Source organism: Amblyomma maculatum, chromosome 1, assembly GCF_055883805.1.
Source record: "Amblyomma maculatum isolate TAMU_Amacu chromosome 1, ASM5588380v1, whole genome shotgun sequence".
In the NCBI taxonomy this organism is placed as follows: domain Eukaryota; kingdom Metazoa; phylum Arthropoda; class Arachnida; order Ixodida; family Ixodidae; genus Amblyomma; species Amblyomma maculatum.
The window spans coordinates 372821160-372837256 of record NC_139344.1 but is presented as its reverse complement, the minus strand read 5'-3'; the positions used below and the strand labels follow the sequence as shown (position 1 = coordinate 372837256).

Below are 16097 nucleotides of genomic sequence, written 5' to 3'. Positions count from 1 at the left end.
CTCATTACCTTGGTTTTCATTTTATTTGTAGTTTTTCCGAGTTGTCTTTGTGCATTTTTTTTTGCTGCATTATGACTATAAATTTAAATTATTCCCCTCTCCTTCGATACACCCATGGTGTTTCAAAGGCATTCTAATACAGTTCATACTGAATGCAATGACATAATATTTTGTACGCAAGGCTGAAAGCGCACAAGAATACAGTTGCTGGTGCCATCTCTCACCAAATAATCGATTGTCATTTGTTATCAACGTACCCATCGGTAGGCTTAGCAAAATGGCTGTTCACGGCACTCCGTTTTGGCATTTTGCAGTCATCAAATTTCAGCTGCATGAAATCATGACAGTCCTCAGCATGTGATGACACCGCATGCATGCGGTGTTATAAAAAAGCTTGAGTAGATTGTGAAGATGGAGCATATATATTAATGATGTCCAGATAAGTATTGACAATGAGCCTCGAGGTGGTCATTCTCGGACCGGCGTGACGAAAACCACTAAAGGAGACGATTAATGCGCTCATCAAAGAAACCAGGTCGACAAAGGTTGATGAAGCATCGATGATGTTCGAAATTGGGCACAATATTTAGTTCAGGAGATGCGAAAGCTTGAGTCACCGGGAAATTCGTGTCCATTTTGTTTCACGCTCGTGCTTCGACGACCGAAAAATTCGTCGTAAGAAAATCTCTTCACGGCTTCTGCAAAGATTATCGGAAGCAAGATTTCCTGTTCTACATTGCGAATGGTTATAAAAGCTGATTTCATCATTTTAAATCTCAAAAATGGGACTGTTAAAAAAAATAGAATGGCAGCACCAAAACTAGATTTTTTTTAAAGGAAGCAACGAAATACAATATAGTTTGGTCAGTCCAAGTGCGAATGATGTACTCATTGTTAACCATAGTTTTGATTGTTTATTTTGCTTTTGCTATATTTATCTTGATTTTACTTAGTCTGCATTGGTTACGTATTGTTAGAATGGTTTTATTCAGTGTTACACGTGCTTACAAGCAATGTAGCCAATAACGTTTTGTCTTTTAGGGGCCACTTAAGCCCCGCCCTTAAGGGTGTGACTCAACAGTAATGATTCCCATTGGTGTCTGCTTTTCCGGATCCTAGTTCGCATAAGTACACTTTGCTACTCGCTTAATTATTCATCTGTTAATTTGTGCGTCTATTATCTCGCACATGCCCATCAGCATAGATTCGTATACTGCCGCGTTATGTAAGAGCCCACCCGACGTTATACACAAACCCCCTCTTTAAGAAAGTTCTACTAACGTGCCTCCGTAGCCTTGGTGTAGTGTGTCTGGCTCAGGATCCAAGGGTCTCAGAGCGTTTTATTCACATCTCAGAGGAGCTGCCCTAGTTGGCGGCGCCTGAAAAATCATCCATGTCACGTGGCCTCGTGACGTCACGCAACCCGCCATCCAATCAGAGCCCGGCCATGTCACCTGCCAACTATCACCTGCCACAACTCACACAAGCGTGTGAGGATATACGTGGATGTAGCGCAAAACCATATAGAGATTGGTAAACTCGTTGGGTGGGGAGTGGTCTCAGTTTTAGCATACTAAAAACAAGAGAAAAAAAAAAATAATAAGCGAAGAAACTGAGCCTCAAACAGCCAGAGTCATAGGCACGGTACGTTCTTACATGGAAAGTATGGTTTCGGTTTATTTACACAAATGTGAACAGAAAATAAACGCGGCTCGGTGCAGTGAAAATATGGAGAAGCTCCGTCGCTTTTTGCGCTGTAAACATTCTGTAAGAAAAGTGAGCTCGTAGCAAGACTATGTATTCCCTCTAACTGATCGCTTGAGAGGGGGAAAAATTGATAAAATGAGGTGGGGTTTTTCCAAGTGCACTTGAGAGTCGGGACCTCTCTGCATCGGACTTCTGTGACCTTTGATATCCAAAGCATTAGATGCGAGTAAGAATACGAAACTCCAGAGATCGTCCGTGCAAGGTGATCCGTGCCGCAATGTGTCATCATCGTCCGTGTAAGGCTGGAACGTAGTTCTACCGAAGGGGGCCGTTTAAAATCTTCCAATGAATGGGGAAGGTGCGTGCGTGCGCGCGCGTGTGTGTGTGTGTGTGTGTGTGTGTGTGTGTGTGTGTGTGTGTGTGTGTGTGTGTGTGTGTGTGTGTGTGTGTGTGTGTGTGTGTGTGTGTGTGTGTGTGTGTGTGTGTGTGTGTGTGTGTGTGTGTGTGTGTGTGTGTGTGTGTGTGTGTGTGTGTGTGTGTGTGTGTGTGTGTGTGTGTGTGTGTGTGTGTGTGTGTGTGTGTGTGTGTGTGTGTGTGTGTGTGTGTGTGTGTGTGTGTGTGTGTGTGTGTGTGTGTGTGTGTGTGCGTGCGTGCGTGCGCGCGCACGTGTGGGCTTGTGTGTGGAGAAATGGGAATTGATTGACAAAATGAGCATATGTCTCAAGAATACTATGACCCGTTCACTTTTATCGTTGCAGCGTAAGCTACTGTGAAAAAATTCCTTGCTCAGCATTTTAGTATGAACCTCATAAATATTAACAAAATAACTAACTTGACCACGCCCCGTCAAAACAAATAATGCAAAGGGGGAGGGGGATAGTGGGCTGGAAAAGGTATGCGACGAAACGAAACGATGACGGCATTCAAACATTACCATGATTGACAGTGGCTTGCGCAACCGTTTCCTGCCACTCTGCGCTATTTACAAACTCTGGTTCTCTTTGCGACCTACTGGCGGCGGCGGCAGCCTTAACAAACCACTGGATTCCTTCGTGCGTACGTCATTGTTACTGAGCCCCGTCTGAAGCTCGAGGCCGAGATGACGGCAAAGAGTGCCGTTTAACGTCACCTGTCTTTCCTCGCAACACTGTCCTTCTTTCTAAATGGCCCTTTTATCTCCTCTGAGAAGCTGGCAGGTTCCCCAACGGCTGCTCGCAAGCACAACTCCAAGCACAGTATACGGAGCGCCTCAACCCCGAGATAAGGCACCTTCTTCTGGGCGCTATTTTCTGCGTCGCTACTCTGCCGGCGATCAGCTTGAAGGTTCTCCTTTGGCGGGTAGTTGCACGGTCGTGCCCCCTGGCTCGTGGCGTGCGTTAAATCCCGACAGCAAGTTCGGCTGTTGGCTTCGTCTTGTCTGACATAAGGAGAAATAAAACGCTGCATGCAATAGTGCCAGATGCTGGGGTAAACCAAATACTGAAACGAGACAATCGATATTTCTGTTTCCTGTCATTTATTCCAATTAAAGTCTAAAACTCTCTTCTTTTGTCTTTTTTTTTTCGGGTACTGGCATTGCTCGAAATGCATTGTAAGTGGTTCTGGTACGAACGTTTTAACTATTTTGGAATATTATTTTAAGGAAGTGAGACGCCATTTCTTAAAATGCGAGAAAGACGAATCATCGAAACAAACAAAAAAAAAATCCATTTATTTGATGCGGCGACGAATCACCGTAACCAAAATTAATAATTAGAACGTGATATCATGGGTTCGACCGAACTGCAGTTCGTAACACGTTTTGACTAACTTAACGCGCAAGTGATACTTTCCGCAAAGTCAGGAGCAGATAGTAGAATCTTTCATTTCATAAGCGATCAACATTGCTTTTTGCTCTAGTATCTTGCGCATACCTCTCAAAAGGGACAGAAACTCAAGACGCAGCGCATGTTCACTACCTGTCAGCGACGAGACTGTCACAACCTGTGCGGCAATGTGAATACTACTCACGATAATTCCTTTGGCTACATTCACAAACCATGGCTTATTAGCACATCAAAAGGCACACTGTTTCTTAATGAGGGCTGATCCCTTCCAAAGTACATTTCTTCAACGTTCCCTCATTGGAGGTGTTCGTCAGAAATCGACAAACCTGCTGTCAAACACTTGCAACTTTTTTCCAACCTCATTTAAAAGAAATAGGCAGACAGAAATAAAAGCATGCGACGACGTTCCTTACTGCCACACACATATCTCCGTAACGAAATTCCCTTCACTACACCTTGGAAGATGAAAGTAAAGGAGAGAATTATTAAAAAAGGAACAAAGAACAGAGAAAAGCAACAACCAGGCCACGCTCTGCTCGGCAGCAGGAGATTGAGGAAACGAACTGAGGACAGGATGAATAAAAGCAGGAAATGATGAAGAAAAAAACAAGAGTAGAAAGTGAGGCGTAATTGAACCAGCCCTCATAAAAAAGACAACACAAAAGAAACGCGCATTGCCTCCGCACTGGCTGCCGTTTGAGCCGAATTTTTTCAAACAGCGGAGAATTGCTCGAAGTTTCAAATAGCGTTTCATACCAGGCGAGTCTGTTGCATTTCAGTGCGGAAGAGCGAGCATACATGGAGTGTGATAAAAATGGCGCACTGAAACATTTTCCTATAACGAGCGACGTAGTGAATCATCTGGAATGATTTTGACACCGTGGATGTTAAAGCTGTCTTTGTTGGCTCGACGTTGTATTGCGTCGTTCTTTTCAGATCGCAATATATGTGCTGCTATTAAATGAAAAACGGGCTTTTTGTTGCCCACAAGCTCAGATTTCAAAGTGTAATTTAAGGCTGGTGAGCTCATGCTAAACCTACAATAGCAGCAGCGCAGCCAAAAATTCTCCCTCTGTGGGCGGTGCCTTGAGTTGTGCCTCGCTGTTCTGGAAGCAACGAATGACAGCAGTAAATCTCGCCTTTTTTTTTTTATAACGTGTACAGCTTAAAGTATAAAAACGTTCTGTAAAATCTAAAAATGTAAAATATTTACGAACCGTGCAGATTTGGAGTGTCGCCAGCTACATTCCCGAGATGTGTGGGACGAAAAGAGGAGATAACGACAGGAAGAACTATGCCTAGTTTTGCTGTCTCATAGATCCGTCGATACGAATATATGAGAGCTGGCAACTTATGCCGTAAGTAAGAAATACTAAAACAAGGTGTCAAGGTGATAGTTTGTAGTTCCAACAGCACTGTTTTATTGCGATAATTCACAAAGAAGCGAGTTGCCCAAAGTGGAAGCATGATCACTTAAGCTTCGTGCCCTGCCGTGTTTGTGAAAGAAAGTAGACAACCCCCAGAAAGAAAAGCATCATGCATGTCGCGATGTTTAAAAGCAAGTGGATTATCCGCTGCTTATCGGATATACGTCTTATTTTTATCATGATACCCAGTGAAGAATGACACAGTAAATATAATCATTAAAAGCGTTGCGCGGATGGGAATCGGACACGGCTAATAACCGGTAAGGGCAGCAACAAACTGAAGACAAATAGTTAAAGGAATGCTAATTTCGAAGCAAGAAAGGCGGCAAAAACTATATAATGTTGCTAAAGGAAGTCTTCGCAACGAGTGAAGATAAAGGGTGAGATTAAAATGCATTTGCTTTTGCACCTAGAGGTTACCATAAACTGCTTATTCTAACTGACAAGTTACCAGAAAAATGTTTTCGGAAAGTAAGCGCCGCAGACAAGCGCTAGAATTATGTGCGATGTTAGTGCAGGGGAACCTCCCTGTTTGTTTGCATATCTATAAATGGATATCATACACGTCACCCATCGAAGGTTCTCGCACGCCCTAAATCTGCTTACATAACGAACACGCTTTGTCGCGAAGGCATTAAAGACCACCATGGTTTTATGCAAAAACGAAGACCGAAAGAGACTTGTTCATGTACTGTATGGTTTGAAGCACTGGTCCTTATAAACATACATTACTTAGAAACAGTCGCAAAGAAAACACAAAATTAAAACCTTATGTCCTGTACGTCGTGACAAGAAGGTCCGCCGTGTATCCAAATGCTCTCAACGCAGAGGAAAGGGAGACCGTATTGTTAACGCTATTTCCTGTAAGATATGTGCGTGGATGGCCAGAGCTCATGGTTGTCGTGTTTGGACAGCACAGGTGTCTCGCGCAGCCAATCTCTAAGCGATGTCACCGACTGACGTGTTTCTAAAAACGACTCTGAATGCATCCTGGCCTTTCGGCCATAGCCACACATCAATTTCGGAAATAAATTGCCCTACAAGGAATCTGCAGAGCAATTTTCGAATTTGGCCACCAACCAAAAAAAAAGTGCTAAATTACGTCACGAGTCAGTAGCATCATCTGAAGGGTGATAGCTACGCCCAATCCATGCCCTACAGTGCACCTATCGCGCTGTCATCGCGGCAGTATTCGAACTTGCAACTGTCAGTGAAACGCCTTCATCGACGAGGGAGGGGGTACCGCAGTCTCGAACCCCGACTCATAACCGCACTCGAGACACATGGCTTGAGTCCTCTCACCTGCCGCGTCCGATCGCAAGGCCAAGGGAGTCCCGGTCGTGCACTTGGACGACTCAACAACTCCTCCCGCTGCACAGGCTGTCGATGAGGGGAGAACTAAGCCGAGCGGAGATCCGGCTTGTGCACCGATTGAACAGCGTTTTTTGAGCTCGCGCGCGCGTATAGTTAACGCTTGTCCCAAGGCGTCGTGCCGCGTCGGCTTTTCGCTGCCTCCAGTGCAGACCGTGAAGGGTCCAGGCGGCGCTGCAGTGACGACAACAGCGGCACGCCTGCGTCTCCCTCGCGCTCTCTCGGCGAGAGCTCTAAGAATAGCGGTCGCGTCCGAGTCCCTCCCGACGGGCTCCTTTCCTCCCCCGCCAGAGGAGCCTAATTTGGCCCGACCGAACTTGAGAACCAGACGTCGCCGTCGTCAGCGAGTCCAGGGGACACCCGTGGCCGAGCGATCCCGTGCTGGCGTAGCTGCTATACCCCAGCTCGCGCTACGCCCCTTTCTAAAACCTGTCCAAATAGCATCGCCTGTGTGTAGCAAAATGGCGATGCTTACGTCACGTGTAACCCGCTGTCGCGATGCTACGTAGGTACTGTCACTGCCCAGGGCAAAACCGCGCGAGTAGCGCTGTGACAGCAAAGAGGAACGGATGTGGGATGCAAAGTTTCTTCTCTTTCCCTTTCCTCCGCTTTGGTTCGTGTGTCCTGATCTGCCATTTCCCTCTGCTTTCTCCCTTGATTGTCGTGTCTCGGCGATGTTTCCCCAGGAGACTGGAGAGGGCGAGGGGTGGCAAGCATCGCTATTCTGATACGAGTCAACGAAGAGGCGACGACTGTCGAGGACAGTGCGCGGGGTTCACTGCGCGAATCGTCTGGAAACACGAATCGAAGCGGTTTGTGGAGGGAGCGAGATGAGGCAACGCCTTGAAGGACTTTTGCAAAGAGACGGTTCCTTACAACACAAACAGAGACGGGATATTGTTACGGCATTCCGTGGATGCTTGTTTCCAGGCTCATTCAGTAGATGGCGCGTCTCATTACGTACCGATAAAAATCGCCGTCTTCATGTAGAGTTTCTGATAATTGCCTCTTTATGTACCACTAGACATCGGTTTGATCAAATGCGATAGCAGTATCGCGAAGGAAGTACGGTTAGAGTGCGCATAATACGTGGAAAAATCCTTTCAATTCGGCCCCAGGTCCTCCCGCTACATTGAAGAAACTGTCCATAGATGGCGCGGCGTTTCGTTGCGCCATCGCTGCAGAGAAAACACAACCGTAAGCATGTGCAAAAGAATAAGAAGAAAGAAGGTGACGAAAAAAGGCAGTGAACATGCGGCAACACTTCGCAGTGCCAACACGCTTTAACCGGTGCATTACAAGCCCCCACAGCGGACGCTTGCGTCGGAAGCTGATGTAGTTATCGAAGCAAAAACCTGCGTTATGATAAGCGCATTGGTTTACAAAAGTGCACGATCCTGTTTGGTTTTCAATGAATTTCAGCTGCCAAATGGCTGCGGTTTTTCTTTCATCATATAGATTTTTTCTACACGTGAGAACGTTTTGAAGTTGGTCATAATAGAAGGAACTTGAGGCTAACGGGCTAAAGGTTGCCATTCTTTGAACACATATGAATCAAACTGGTGTAAAAGTGGCTATACCTCAATGTGCTTTACTTAACAGAGCGGGCAAATATTATATTGTGAATCAAATGCGCTTTTGTAGAATAGCGCATCTTCTCGACTAGTGTTATAACGACCTGAATACGAATGCTTGCGTTTCACATGCAAAATGCTAAACTTGCCGTTCACTTCAGCTCTGGTGATGTGTTTTCTTGTTCCATCATACTGTGAAAATGGGTCGCCCATGTCAAGAAGAATGCTGCCCGTACGCTATATGGTAAGGATGCATCGTCTTAAAGAGGTACTTCAGAACATACAGCACACCTTACATCGGATAAAAGCGCTTTAAACTCATTGCCGCTTCACAGGAGCAGCCTAAAACTTAATTTTATCGTGAAGAATCTGCTTTGTTTATAAAATTCTGTTCGGCCGCCCCCATCGCATGGTGACTCATTTGCCAGCACCGGCGCAAAAACAGTGTGCGAACATCGGCCTTTGGTTTACAGCCAACACATCTCTCTATCCCTTTTTGTTTGCTTTTTTTTTTCTATTTCACTATTATTTCTCCACTCGCGCCGAATCAAGCCCTGCAGCGCGTGTCAGATTTAGCGTGATCGCGGAGGTGCGTTCAATCTCGCCAGCCAAAACAGCGCGAGTCCTACGCCAGCTGCGACTCGCCTCGGTAGATATAGCGGCGCGGCCGCAAAGCGCCTCTTTGCAGAGAAGACGGTGGAGAGGGTTCCTGCCTTGCTCGCGGTGTGGGGGAGGCTCGTTTATATTTTGACTCTGGCCTCCCGGCGCGTTCTTTATGGCTGGAAGCGTCCGTGTAATGTGTATTCCGTCGTCCCCAACGTGCACAACCCCGCCGTTGCTTCATGATCACTTTCTTCTTTTTTTCTGTGCTACAGTTGGAGCTTAAGCTTCAGTGCATTCCTGGAGCGGGCTGCAGAAACAAGCGAAACTGCCTTATTTTAAAAAGAGCGATATGGTTGCCTGGCTGTAAACAGTCTTTCTTTTTTTTTTTTGAAGAGTCGCTTTCGCTTGTCTAAGGTGCCACAGATTGCCCGTTGTTTCTGCGTATGTTTACCTATATTTAGTCAGGCTAAATAAATACAAACTAATCTGCATATCATACTGAGCCTAACTTAAAACTGGACTTGTATGTTTATACTTTTACGTCCCAAGCAGACTCTTTATAAAATAAATGCCCACTTTAGTAGCGGTGTAGCATAAATGTTTTCAACCTCACTAACCGAACGCCATGTATGTCCATCGTCCTGTGTCTTGAATGCACTGTCGGGTTAAGGCCTTATGCCGCTCTCAGATAACACCGTAGCAATGGGATCCGTGGTCGCTTTAGAGACTAAGCTACGCAAAAATAAACTAGCTACATGCATAGCTGTAGCTCGTTCAGTGCAGCCATTTGATATAACATATAGGTTCCCTGCAATTTTAAGCAGCTGCATGGCCGCATATTTAGCATTTTTATTGTTTCTTCGGTCAATCAGCTCCTGTCACGTCCTCTTTCAATTCATAAGAATTCATCCAATACATACCAAGACACAGCAACATAACAATTCAATGCGATTTCATGTTATCAGTATATCATTTCGGGAGAATTCATATGACATATTAAAGTTCCTTATTACTGCGCTCATATGGCGCAATATAGCCACCATCATCGCAAGCATCATTCGTGCTATCACTGTCACCAGCCAAGTTTACCGCATACAAATAACCATGTACATTGTTTACGGGAATCTCCTGTGGAGTTGATTTGCAATAAGAAATAACTAGCATCCATTCTAGAGAAGCCGTACTTCTATCATCTGCACAAGCTTTCTTTCCACCACATGACTGCTTTTCATGATTGCTAATTAGTAACTACGCGCTTATCATAAACCAAGTCAATCTTGCGAGATTATTATATATACTGAACCGTGGCTCCGGTCGTTCCTACTTCGGGTTATTGGTCAGTTCGCTTTCACCCTATTGCTGGGTCCGTATTCCAAGCTTTCGCCATTTTCAGAAGTGTCATTTTCGCCCTCACCCTGAGTCGTCTGATTGATGGGAACACCGGAACCGGGTGTCAATTCAGTTTCCATCCCTTCCAATTGCGGCGTTTCCGCCAATCACATGAGGGCGAAAACGGAGAAAACGACACTTCTGAAAATTACGCAAACTCTGAATACGGGCCCTGATCTGCAAGCCGTCCTAATTAACTCAGCCTGTGGGGTGAGTGCCCTTGAGAAGTGGTGGTTCCGGGTTCTATCGTCGCACAGAAAAGACTTTTTTTCTTTAACTACGAAGTTTCTGTGTAGGGTGTATGACTTTCCTTTGCAGCTGTATAACTGTAGCTGTAAGGTTGGGATGGAGCGCATTTGGCAAGCACTCGCAGATTATGACTAGCAGCTTAGTGGTATCGCTCAAGAGGAAAGTATACAACAATCGCATCTTACCTGTACTCACCTATGGGGCTGAAACGTGGCGGCTAACCAAGAGGGTTCTACTTAAGTTGAGGACAACGCAGAGTGCTGGAACGAAAAATGGTAGGGGTAACATTAAGAGATAGGAAGCGTGCAGAGTGGGTCAGAGAAATAACTCAAGTTACTGACATTCTAGTGGAAATCAAGAAGAAATTGGCATTGGCAGGACATGTATAGTGCGAAGAGAAGGTAACCGATGGTCGCTTAGGGTAACAAACTAGATTCCAAGGGAAGGAAAGCGTAGCAGGCAGTTAGGTGGGCGGGTGAGGTTAAGTTCGCAGGGGTCAAGTGGATGCAGCTAGCCCAGAACCGGGTTAACTGGAGAAATATGGGAGAGGCCTTCGCCCTGCGGTGGGTACAGTCAGGCTGATGATGATGATAATGATTAACTGCGCTTGGGTGGACACTCGTGAGTCCTTATGCAAATATCATACAAATGAAATACCTCTACAGGTTATCTCTAATTAGTTCTGTGCGGCACCAGCTGTGGCTGCTTTGTTTCCTTTCCTTATCCATCGCGCGTCATCGTGCAATACCCGATATAACCCTGCACGCTGTAAAACTAGTATTTCTATCACAACAAACCAAGATGTCCTACAAATATAATATTCGTGACAATTAAGGTCTATTTAAAAGCTAACAAGAAAGTTAAGTATGAGCCCTCTTTTTTCACACCGCTTCGCCAAAGACATCCTTGAGAGACAAGTGTTGATTCTCCATTCACTGTTTTCAGCTCTTTAGACAACCGTGTCACATCATCCCCTCCCGATTCCCCTCTTCATTTTACGAAGGGTGGCTCGGCTCTGTGGCGCATGGCTGTTGCCCTCAAGACTGCCGCCACGTCAGGCAAGTTAAATCGAGTGGAAGGTATCTCCCGCTGCGCGATACCGACACGCTGAGGCAAAGGGATTACATAACCGTCGCAGACAAACGACTATCTCCCTCCTGGCCCGCTTAGCTAAAGTGCGCCCGAAGCGACCGGTCCACGGAGGAGGAGGAGGAGGAGGAGGAGGAGGAGGAGGAGGAAGGGGGCGAGACGCATGGTATGGCAGTTTGCCAGTAGGCACCGTGTGCTGCCTCACTACTTCGGTCCACCTCCCTGGCACTGATTCTCCTCACCGTTGAAAGCACCGCTGCTCTCCGTACTCCCGGCAGTCTAGCTCTGTGTATCGGCACTGCAATAAGCCTGTCAAGGTGGCATCCTGCTTAGGAGACAAACCGTCCTTATTTCTTATAATTTTTTCGTGTTCTTTCTCTTGCATTCCATTCTCCGTTCTTTTTTTCTCGCAGTTGTTTCTTTTATTTCGCTATTTTCTAGTTTGCTCGCATCGCGTCCTTTTTGCATTCTCTCTGTGATTATTTTTTATTCATTCTTTCTTTCGATGATTCTCATAGCTTTTGGTTTACTTGTTTTATCCTTCATTTTCTTTCTTTCTTTCTTTCTTTCTTTCTTTCTTTCTTTCTTTCTTTCTTTCTTTCTTTCTTTCTTTCTTTCTTTCTTTCTTTCTTTCTTTCTTTCTTTCTTTCTTTCTGATTTACTTGTTTGTCTTCCATATTCAACGCTTTTGTCCTATCCGATAATAGAGCGAGCGGATGAAGACATGAAAGCTGCGGGCATTTGTCTTCGACCTTGTCATAACAACGGTTAGTAAGTACTGTCCAGCGTTGACGATGGTGGAAGTCCCGGGAGGCTGGTTTTTTGGCACAGCTCACGTGCGTTGAAGGAAGCCAGCTTCTGCGTGCGCGTAGAGAAGGCCGTTAAATCTTGCACCGTGCGCGGGGCTCGCGCACATGGTGCTCGGACCGCGTTGATTCATTATCCCCTTGATGCCGCCAAAAACACGACGGCGTGTAACTAGGATTTGGCGTATTTTTAAGTGCATGACATGGTTAGTAATTGAGAAAGGTTTGCATAGAAGCACGATAGAAGAGAGGAGGGAATATCGTTCTTCGAAACACAAACTTGAACAAAGGGAGAATAATTTCAGACCGCTGGCCCTACATTTCAGCTACGGACTTATCGTCGCTCAATTGTTGAAAGCGTTGTTTGAGGAGTGAGGCTCCCCTCATTACCCGCTTTGTACAAATTCGTGTCCAAAGCTGATGACGGAAAAGATCATGATAATAATGTTGAATCCTAACGGCTCATGGCGGCTTTCTCAGAGCGCCATCACATACATTTTCTCTTTCTTTTTTTTTTTTTACACAAAGTGGGGCTGTAGATTTTTTTTTTTCAAGTATTGCACTCCGTGAAAACGGAGCACACGACATGTGTCCAGTGTATCATCTGTGGGCTCCTGGGTGATTGGACCTTGCATCTCATTCACGTGAGGTGGACACTCAAATTCCATGACCATAGCTGTGATTGGTGGAAACGAAGACGATAAAGAAAATCATGAGAGATCACTACATCACAGGAAGGCGACAAAGATGTTTGCTCAAATGGCACAGCACTTCGGCCGCAGCACACGTTCCATCTGCACGCGTAGAGAAGTGGGCTCGGTATAGTCTGCTGCGCAGAGTCCAACAGCTCCGCGTTCACCAAGAACGTGTTTGGCAGACACCTAGATGGCTTATTTTGCGTGGTGGCTTAGGTATTCTTCGCCCGACGAGGTACAAGCTGCGTCTACGGAGCAATGAGTACGACACTGGCATGTGCAGCAGCACTCGGACCCACGCTTCCTAACTCAGTGCTTGAAGTTCCCCAAGGTGCATCCAGCAACTGTGCCGTCAGGTTTTTCTAGCACGGATGGTCACTCGTCCGTACGTCAGCAGGAAGAGTTAACAGTCCTGGACAAAATTAAAGCTACGGTAAAGCAGTCTATTGGCCCTCAACATCTGACTGCTGCAGGAGGTTATAATATACCAATTGTGAAAGTGTCTGGGCCATTTTTAGACGCGGCTGAGCCCATACTAGAAAGAAAACATTATTCCGGAAGCTGCTATCTTCACCAAAAACTTGTGCTGCTGCCACGCTATATTGCTATAACAGCTATAGCCAAGCATAGACATGACACTGTGCTTATAGTTTACACGGTAGTCATGATAAGGGTCACCCATATGACCCGTCTACGACCTCGCTTTGTACCTTTGCAGGTGGAACGGAATCGCCTCCGATGCTGGCGTCGCTGCCGAGGCAACGGAAAGTCCCGCAGTACGGCGCTGCAGCCGCGCAGCTGGGGTAACTACAGGAAGTCGGTACCACGAACACAGGTCACTGTGTCATTTATAACCTTTTCCCTGTCTTTGTTATCGTCTTTTCTATTTCACATTTACCTTAGTGAAGAGTAGCAGACCAGATTCGGTTACTGCAGTCAACCTCTTCACCCTTGCGCTCATAAAAACTTTGTCTTCCCCCCCCCCCCCCCCCCTCTCTCTCTCTCTCTGTTGTGATTCGCATAAGTGGCTGAACATTACATTTGAACATTACATTGAACTTCACAATGTGAAATCACAACAATTTTTTGTCGTATGAGTGATAATTTGTCTTTAAAGAGAATACAATTTCATGAGACCACAATTTTCCGAGCAAAAAAAGAGAGCAATGCACTGCACCGAAGGCTTTTAACTTAGCAGGCATTCATTTGTGCCTATAGTAGAAAGTCCAGCAGAGCGGTAACACTTGAAAGGCTTGTTTTCTTTCGGCGCTTTCTGTGGCCAGTGGAACATGTTTTTTTATGCTTTATTATACCGTGTCGGATGGCTGCACTAAGGTTTTATGGTTACGTCGTTGTGGTATCCTCAAATAATATACTTGCATATCGAGCCATTATCCTGCTGTATGTAGTTCTCAAAATGGGCTATTTCTTTGGCCGCTGTTTCTTTCGTTAAGATGCCACGGCTTACTTTTTATAATAACTAACGATGAGCTGCCGAAAGATTAAACGTTCACCAGATTTTATCACGTTGGATCAGTAAAATTCCTTTACTCAAGACATGCTTAGTGTGTGATAATTTTCTTATAGCTGCGGCAAGAGTTACCGCATTAACTGCTGCTATGAATCTTACCTTTGCTAGCCCTTATGCAGGGCGGCGTTTTTCTGCTTGATAATATTTATATAGAGTTTATGTATGCTTCCCACTCGAAATAAAGAGCTTTCTCGATCATTTATTGGCTTAGTTACTGACTAGTTTTTTTTTTTTTTTTTTATGATGTTTAACGTCCCAAAGCGACTCAGGCTATGAGGGGCGCCGTAGTGGAGGGCTGCGAAAATTTCGACCACATGGGGCTGTCTAACGTGCACTGACATTGCACAACACACGGACACCTTGCTTTTCGCCTCCATCGAACAGCGGCCATCACGACCGGGATTCGATCCCGCATCCTTGGGCCACCCTGGGCACAGTATTCGATTGCCCTAACCCCTGTACCACTGCTGGGGGCTTAGTCACTGAACACACGTCGGCTAGAATACGCACTTCTTCACTCGCTTACTCTTACTTATTTGCATTCATTCATTCATTCATTCATTCATTCATTCATTCATTCCTTCCTTCCTTCCTTCCTTCCTTCCTTCCTTCCTTCCTTCCTTCCTTCCTTCCTTCCTTCCTTCCTTCCTTCCTTCCTTCCTTCCTTCCTTCCTTCCTTCCTTCCTTCCTTCCTTCCTTCCTTCCTTCCTTCCTTCATTCATTCATTCATTCATTCATTCATTCATTCATTCATTCATTCATTCATTCGTAAAAAAGCCAGGTACTCTAGCTTTTTACGCGGCGAAGTGCAGAAGAGCTTGCTCAGGAATATTTCGTTTCCAGCGTAAGAACGTTAAGCGATCATAATTGTCCTACATTTCTCCCCTCTCCGCCTTCCCTTCTTCGACGGAGTCCTGAAAATCCAATCACTTATGCGTTAAATTTTGAACACACTCCCCGTGGACGGCGTTGTCGGTCCTTCAGCGTCACTCGTTTGAAAGCAGGCTGCAGGGGAAGCAAACGTGTGGAGAAACCAAACAGCTGCTTCTCACGTGCTGTGGCACAGGCGGGCAGGTGCGAGAAGATGCAAATTTCAACGTCACGTTTTCGTAGTCACGCGGTGACTTCCGAGCCGCTCTTGCAGCCTACGGATCATCGGGAGAGAGAGGGGCGTATCTTTTTTCACGGCGTCTAAGGACCACACGCCCATTTCGCGTATCGTATTCTCCATAACGGGGAGTCATGGCGTGACAGGAATTACACCCGTAGGCTGCGCAAACAGGACACTTGCCGTGTTCGCTTTCCTTCTCACACCAGTCTGCGTCTCAACGAGTGTGCACGATCAGTTACAGTAAGAAATATAACTGCAACGCAACTTTTACAGCGCAGACAGTTCTGATCAAAAGTTTTCAGTCTCCGGAGCAGTGTTGATGTCACTGGGACTGGAAGTGCCCTCCTCGTAGGTCTTTTCCGCGAATAAGAATAAAGTAGATACGCTTACCTGTATAAGGCTCGAAGTGAGATATCAGGTACACTTTCAAGGTGCGCCCATGATATTCGCTATACGTCAGTTTGTAAACTTATTAAATAGCGTGAGATATGCATAACAACTAGGTACTCAACGGCGTTGAAAAATTTTGGGTGGAGCTTTTCATATATAACAAAAGTAAACGGGACCCGCTATTGCTTTCTAATAATTTCCACGCATTGACTTAGCGACACAGCCACCTATGGTGCATGCATGTTGGTATTAGGACCCAGTGCGATTTTGCATGGATAAACAATGTTCCTTCCTTTTCGTCATGGTAGGCGATTACTCTTGGAACGTAA

At 45.7% G+C, this 16097-nt stretch overlaps 1 protein-coding gene across 4 annotated transcripts in view; it reads right to left on the bottom strand.

Moving 5' to 3' along the window:
* Positions 1 to 6410, bottom strand: part of cher (filamin A protein cher) — a 106230-nt gene extending 99820 nt beyond the window's left edge. For 3 of the 4 annotated variants that reach the window (XM_084591957.1, XM_084591970.1, XM_084591976.1), the window contains exon 1: positions 6263 to 6410. The gene's annotated coding sequence lies outside the window, so the exon portion shown is untranslated. The remainder of the gene's footprint in view (positions 1 to 6262) is intronic. The other variant, XM_084591963.1, reaches the window with a different exon arrangement.
* Between the last annotated feature and the right edge of the window lie 9687 nt (positions 6411 to 16097).